The sequence below is a fragment of the Schistocerca piceifrons genome, unplaced genomic scaffold (assembly GCF_021461385.2).
Source record: "Schistocerca piceifrons isolate TAMUIC-IGC-003096 unplaced genomic scaffold, iqSchPice1.1 HiC_scaffold_1974, whole genome shotgun sequence".
NCBI classification, from domain to species: domain Eukaryota; kingdom Metazoa; phylum Arthropoda; class Insecta; order Orthoptera; family Acrididae; genus Schistocerca; species Schistocerca piceifrons.
The window spans coordinates 1-7500 of record NW_025727872.1 but is presented as its reverse complement, the minus strand read 5'-3'; the positions used below and the strand labels follow the sequence as shown (position 1 = coordinate 7500).

The window sequence follows — 7500 nt, the reverse complement described above, 5'->3', positions numbered from 1 at the left end:
ATTGCTCCGCGCGGGCGGCCGGCCCCATCTGCCGAGGGCGGAGGCCAGTGGCCGGATGGGCGTGAATCTCACCCGTTCGACCTTTCGGACTTCTCACGTTTACCCCAGAACGGTTTCACGTACTTTTGAACTCTCTCTTCAAAGTTCTTTTCAACTTTCCCTCACGGTACTTGTTCGCTATCGGTCTCGTGGTCATATTTAGTCTCAGATGGAGTTTACCACCCACTTGGAGCTGCACTCTCAAGCAACCCGACTCGAAGGAGAGGTCCCGCCGACGCTCGCACCGGCCGCTACGGGCCTGGCACCCTCTACGGGCCGTGGCCTCATTCAAGTTGGACTTGGGCTCGGCGCGAGGCGTCGGGGTAGTGGACCCTCCCAAACACCACATGCCACGACAGGCGGCAGCCTGCGGGGTTCGGTGCTGGACTCTTCCCTGTTCGCTCGCCGCTACTGGGGGAATCCTTGTTAGTTTCTTTTCCTCCGCTTAGTAATATGCTTAAATTCAGCGGGTAGTCTCGCCTGCTCTGAGGTCGTTGTACGAGGTGTCGCACGCCACACCGCCAGCCGGCTGTGCACGCTACCGAGAAAGTACCGGTATGCGAACCGCCAGGCGACGGGCGCGCATCGCACGTTTGAGGAGACGCGGCCGGCCCCACAGGCGGCCGCGACACTCCCAGGTCTGCGAAGCGGGGCAAACGCCGCGCGCTTCAGTATACGTAGCCGACCCTCAGCCAGACGTGGCCCGGGAACGGAATCCATGGACCGCAATGTGCGTTCGAAACGTCGATGTTCATGTGTCCTGCAGTTCACATGTCGACGCGCAATTTGCTGCGTTCTTCATCGACCCACGAGCCGAGTGATCCACCGTCCTGGGTGATCTTTTCTCAAGTTTCCGCCGTCTCTTTCGAGACGGTCGCATAGGCGGGAGTGAGGCGTGTGGCGGCCCCTGTTCCAGCGTTCTGTGTCCAACGGCCTCACGGCCGACGGGCGTCGTACGGCTCCACACCGGAGCGGACAGGCACTCGGGCGAAAGTCATTCAAAACCGGCGCCAGGCGCCAGGTGCCGCAGGCCAGCCGCTCCAGCGCTTCAGCGCTCGTACCACACAACATTGCCGCTAGTTTTGAGAGGCACGCGTGGTTCCGCACGCGGCGCACGGCTACTGCGAGCCGTACAGGTAGCGTGTTGCGCGACACGACACGCACATCGAAAGACATGCAGTCTAGTCGGTAATGATCCTTCCGCAGGTTCACCTACGGAAACCTTGTTACGACTTTTACTTCCTCTAAATGATCAAGTTTGGTCATCTTTCCGGTAGCATCGGCAACGACAGAGTCAATGCCGCGTACCAGTCCGAAGACCTCACTAAATCATTCAATCGGTAGTAGCGACGGGCGGTGTGTACAAAGGGCAGGGACGTAATCAACGCGAGCTTATGACTCGCGCTTACTGGGAATTCCTCGTTCATGGGGAACAATTGCAAGCCCCAATCCCTAGCACGAAGGAGGTTCAGCGGGTTACCCCGACCTTTCGGCCTAGGAAGACACGCTGATTCCTTCAGTGTAGCGCGCGTGCGGCCCAGAACATCTAAGGGCATCACAGACCTGTTATTGCTCAATCTCGTGCGGCTAGAAGCCGCCTGTCCCTCTAAGAAGAAAAGTAATCGCTGACAGCACGAAGGATGTCACGCGACTAGTTAGCAGGCTAGAGTCTCGTTCGTTATCGGAATTAACCAGACAAATCGCTCCACCAACTAAGAACGGCCATGCACCACCACCCACCGAATCAAGAAAGAGCTATCAATCTGTCAATCCTTCCGGTGTCCGGGCCTGGTGAGGTTTCCCGTGTTGAGTCAAATTAAGCCGCAGGCTCCACTCCTGGTGGTGCCCTTCCGTCAATTCCTTTAAGTTTCAGCTTTGCAACCATACTTCCCCCGGAACCCAAAAGCTTTGGTTTCCCGGAGGCTGCCCGCCGAGTCATCGGAGGAACTGCGGCGGATCGCTGGCTGGCATCGTTTATGGTTAGAACTAGGGCGGTATCTGATCGCCTTCGAACCTCTAACTTTCGTTCTTGATTAATGAAAACATACTTGGCAAATGCTTTCGCTTCTGTTCGTCTTGCGACGATCCAAGAATTTCACCTCTAACGTCGCAATACGAATGCCCCCGCCTGTCCCTATTAATCATTACCTCGGGTTCCGAAAACCAACAAAATAGAACCGAGGTCCTATTCCATTATTCCATGCACACAGTATTCAGGCGGGCTTGCCTGCTTTAAGCACTCTAATTTGTTCAAAGTAAACGTGCCGGCCCACCGAGACACTCAATAAAGAGCACCCTGGTAGGATTTCAACGGGGTCCGCCTCGGGACGCACGAGCACGCACGGGGCGGTCGCACGCCTTCGGCTCGCCCCACCGGCAGGACGTCCCACGATACATGCCAGTTAAACACCGACGGGCGGTGAACCAACAGCGTGGGACACAAATCCAACTACGAGCTTTTTAACCGCAACAACTTTAATATACGCTATTGGAGCTGGAATTACCGCGGCTGCTGGCACCAGACTTGCCCTCCAATAGATACTCGTTAAAGGATTTAAAGTGTACTCATTCCGATTACGGGGCCTCGGATGAGTCCCGTATCGTTATTTTTCGTCACTACCTCCCCGTGCCGGGAGTGGGTAATTTGCGCGCCTGCTGCCTTCCTTGGATGTGGTAGCCGTTTCTCAGGCTCCCTCTCCGGAATCGAACCCTGATTCCCCGTTACCCGTTACAACCATGGTAGGCGCAGAACCTACCATCGACAGTTGATAAGGCAGACATTTGAAAGATGCGTCGCCGGTACGAGGACCGTGCGATCAGCCCAAAGTTATTCAGAGTCACCAAGGCAAACGGACCGGACGAGCCGACCGATTGGTTTTGATCTAATAAAAGCGTCCCTTCCATCTCTGGTCGGGACTCTGTTTGCATGTATTAGCTCTAGAATTACCACAGTTATCCAAGTAACGTGGGTACGATCTAAGGAACCATAACTGATTTAATGAGCCATTCGCGGTTTCACCTTAATGCGGCTTGTACTGAGACATGCATGGCTTAATCTTTGAGACAAGCATATTACTACTGGCAGGATCAACCAGGGAGCTGCGTCAACTAGAGCTGAGCAGCCGGCCGCCCGGGAGTGTGTCCCGGGGGCCCGCGCGAACACGCAAGCGTCCGCTCAATCATTCTGCAAACAGGAGGAGGCTGAGCTCCCCTGCACAATACACCTCGAAACCCTCTCAGGTCCCGGCGGCGCGCAGCGCCGTCCCAAGTACTTGGTCGGGTTCGAGAGAGGCGCAATCGCCCGGAGTTAGGCGAGTAGACGCTTTCGGTGCGACCACCCGTGCTCCCAACTGAGCTTGCCGCTGCCGACAGAGGCCCGGGAGCGTGCTGTCGTGGCATTGCCGGCGGGAGACAACACGCGCCACCTACGGTGACCGGCAGCTCCAACGCCAGCGCCACAGAAGGACAAAAGCCCCACTTGGTGCCGAAGCGAACTCTCCCAGCACAGCGCACACGCCAACACATCCGCACAGCTGCGATACAAACCACCAGCGAGAACCGCTGGGGCGACCGAGCAGCAGACGGCGTCGCGGCGCCGAGCGCCGGGCGGCGGCGCATCCTCAACGCACACAGTCCTCAATCGGACCAGCACACTGCAGATGTCCACCGCGCTTCGCACCGGGCCCGCGAGGACCTACTTTGGCCGCACGGCGCCGCGCGCAGGGTGCGCCGGCGCGCAGCTGCGACGCCTGCCGCGTCCGTCGGGCCGGCGCGCCTGCCACTGGCCGCCCCCACCAGCCGGCTGTAGCGCGTGCGCCCACGCACCGCGCGGCCAGCACGCCGGGAGGCGCCCCCTCACCGGCCGGGGACGGTCCCACCCAGCCACCCGCCGCGTATCGCTTCACACCCAGATGCCGTTCAGTTTCGTCGGCATGGTGGGTATCGCTGGAACAACCGGTTAGTACCTCAACCTATCGGTCGCCATCACCGATTCACCCCTAGCGAGAACAACCGCACCACAACGGGTTACATTTCTTCATTTGCGTAACTTCACCAGAAAACGTAGGCGTCCATCGCCATTTGCAACTTCAACCATTATTGCATGCCTGTGTCAGGTGTCACGCCACACTAACGTCTGCCCACATACACGCAACAAAATGTGCACGCCTAGACAATACGTGGAAGGTGCCCCCGTACGTATGCGATGTCCATTGCTCGAACGACTGTCAACCGGCTTCTGTAGCATGTCGCAGATATGGAACGCGCTGCACCATGCCATCACGGTGTGTGAGGAGAGACGACTAGGTCCGAATACATCAACAGACAGCTCATGCTGATCGCCATCCACGGCGTCCGTTCCTCCCACACGTCTCTATGGCGTACCACACTGCAATCCAGCTCTCATAGGGAGACGACACGTAGCTGCGTGCACAATATTTGCACTGTATGGTCCGCCGTTTTTGGGCGCAGTCGTTGTACGGTCACACATGTGCCACGATGTATCATTCAGTACATAAGGACGAATGTGCAGTACAGATTGTGGTTCACGCGTACGACATCAGCGGACAGTTGACACAGGCCGCACCACAACGTAGCCTGCGTACGTCGCATGCGAAGGGCATTGAACATGCAAACTTGTCACCAACCACCTTGCGAAGGCAGGGGGCAAGGTGGGGACGTGGGGAGAGGTGGGGGGGGGGGGGGGGCGGCATGTACGCCCTGCTGCCATCCACATTACAGTGTACAGCAGGAGCATGTGGAAAGTCAGCAAGACTTGCAAGGTGTTTAACATGAAGCGATACACAGGGGAGCGGGCAGTGCGAGTAGCGAACTATATTGCGAGGGTTGCGGGTGGGCAACACTACACTAATTGAACGAGTCGTATAACAATTACAGAGCAGGTTTAGGCGACAACGTGGGGTTACGATAGGCGACAACGTGGGTTACGTTAGGGGACAACGTGGGTTACGTTAGGGGACAACGTGGGTTACGTTAGGGGACAACGTGGGTTACGTTAGGGGACAACGTGGGTTACGTTAGGGGACAACGTGGGTTACGTTAGGGGACAACGTGGGTTAGGTTAAGGCACAACATGGGTTAGGTTAAGGCACAACATGGGTTAGGTTAAGGCACAACATGGGTTAGGTTAAGGCACAACATGGGTTAGGTTAAGGCACAACATGGGTTAGGTTACGGCACAACATGGGTTAGGTTAAGGCACAACATGGGTTAGGTTAGGGGACAACATGGGTTAGGTTAGGGGACAACATGGGTTAGGTTAAGGCACAACATGGGTTAGGTTAAGGCACAACATGGGTTAGGTTAGGGGGACAACATGGGTTAGGTTAGGGCACAACATGGGTTAGGTTAGGGGACAACATGGGTTAGGTTAGGGGACAACATGGGTTAGGTTAGGGGACAACATGGGTTAGGTTAGGGGACAACATGGGTTAGGTTAGGGGACAACATGGGTTAGGTTAGGGGACAACATGGGTTAGGTTAGGGGACAACATGGGTTAGGTTAAGGCACAACATGGGTTAGGTTAGGGGACAACATGGGTTAGGTTAGGGGACAACATGGGTTAGGTTAGGGGACAACATGGGTTAGGTTAGGGGACAACATGGGTTAGGTTAAGGCACAACATGGGTTAGGTTAGGGCACAACATGGGTTAGGTTAGGGCACAACATGGGTTAGGTTAGGGCACAACATGGGTTAGGTTAGGGGACAACATGGGTTAGGTTAGGGGACAACATGGGTTAGGTTAGGGGACAACATGGGTTAGGTTAGGGGACAACATGGGTTAGGTTAGGGGACAACATGGGTTAGGTTAGGGGACAACATGGGTTAGGTTAGGGGACAACATGGGTTAGGTTAGGGGACAACATGGGTTAGGTTAGGGGACAACATGGGTTAGGTTAGGGGACAACATGGGTTAGGTTAAGGCACAACATGGGTTAGGTTAAGGCACAACATGGGTTAGGTTAGGGGACAACATGGGTTAGGTTAGGGGACAACATGGGTTAGGTTAGGGGACAACATGGGTTAGGTTAGAGGCACAACATGGGTTAGGTTAGGGGACAACATGGGTTAGGTTAAGGCACAACATGGGTTAGGTTAGGGGACAACATGGGTTAGGTTAGGGGACAACATGGGTTAGGTTAAGGCACAACATGGGTTAGGTTAAGGCACAACATGGGTTAGGTTAAGGCACAACATGGGTTAGGTTAGGGGACAACATGGGTTAGGTTAGGGGACAACTTGGGTTAGGTTAGGGGACAACATGGGTTAGGTTAAGGCACAACATGGGTTAGGTTAAGGCACAACATGGGTTAGGTTAGGGGACAACATGGGTTAGGTTAGGGGACAACATGGGTTAGGTTAGGGGACAACATGGGTTAGGTTAAGGCACAACATGGGTTAGGTTAGGGGACAACATGGGTTAGGTTAAGGCACAACATGGGTTAGGTTAGGGGACAACATGGGTTAGGTTAGGGGACAACATGGGTTAGGTTAAGGCACAACATGGGTTAGGTTAAGGCACAACATGGGTTAGGTTAAGGGACAACATGGGTTAGGTTAGGGGACAACTTGGGTTAGGTTAGGGGACAACATGGGTTAGGTTAAGGCACAACATGGGTTAGGTTAAGGCACAACATGGGTTAGGTTAAGGTACAACATGGGTTAGGTTAAGGTACAACATGGGTTAGGTTAGGTTACACGTTGTTGTAAGGAAAGGTGTGGTGGGGGGGGGGGGGGGGGGGGGGGGGGGGGGGGGCGGGGCGGCAGGTTCGTTGATAGTGATTATAGTAAGTGAATGCTTGTGACATGATGAGATTTGTCACGTCAGGATGCACCTTTGGCTTATTAGAGGCGGCGCTCCAATTCTATGCTTGTGTCAGACCTGTGTCTTTGACTCATGTCATTGTTTGTGCGCTGTGACAGGAGGTACTATTGTGATGTTGGGTGCACCGTTGTATAGGACATGTGTGGGTGTTGGTGCCTTATCTGCGCAATGGTGGATGTCGAAAGGGTGGGATATTCTATTTTCCGCATGGACCTCCTGGTCTGGTTGTGATAGTGTGGATTGTGTAATGTGGCGGAGAGGATGCACTGGATGTTGTTCCATGCTGGTGCTTACATATTGTATGTGCGCCTGTTAGAAGCAGAGAGTGGTGCGTGATCAGAGTGTCTGGCTGACGTGTGGTTCCCATTGTGGGCAGACTCTTTCAGCATGTATACGGACAGTTGTATATATTTTCTGTAGTTTGATGGCTCTGCATTGATTACTAATCAGCGCCGTGTGTACGGGTAATCTGGTTCCAGTCCACAATGTTCTATCTGTGTACATTAGTGACAAAGACTCCCCCCATGCAGTGGGGCTCGGTCTGTTATAACTCTTCCGCGTAATATATTTGCCCCACGTTTTTGCGAGTGCGAGTGCGAGTGCAACGCGCATGGG

At 54.7% G+C, this 7500-nt stretch overlaps 2 non-coding genes and 1 pseudogene across 2 annotated transcripts; all 3 read right to left on the bottom strand.

Moving 5' to 3' along the window:
- LOC124741639 overlaps positions 1-533 on the bottom strand; it is a 4223-nt pseudogene extending 3690 nt beyond the window's left edge.
- Positions 534-721: 188 nt separating this feature from the next.
- Positions 722-876, bottom strand: LOC124741636. The gene has a single exon (XR_007009990.1). It is a non-coding gene; the product is annotated as a 5.8S ribosomal RNA (ribosomal RNA).
- A 352-nt stretch (positions 877-1228) lies between these two features.
- Positions 1229-3137, bottom strand: LOC124741637. The gene has a single exon (XR_007009991.1). It is a non-coding gene; the product is annotated as a small subunit ribosomal RNA (ribosomal RNA).
- Between the last annotated feature and the right edge of the window lie 4363 nt (positions 3138-7500).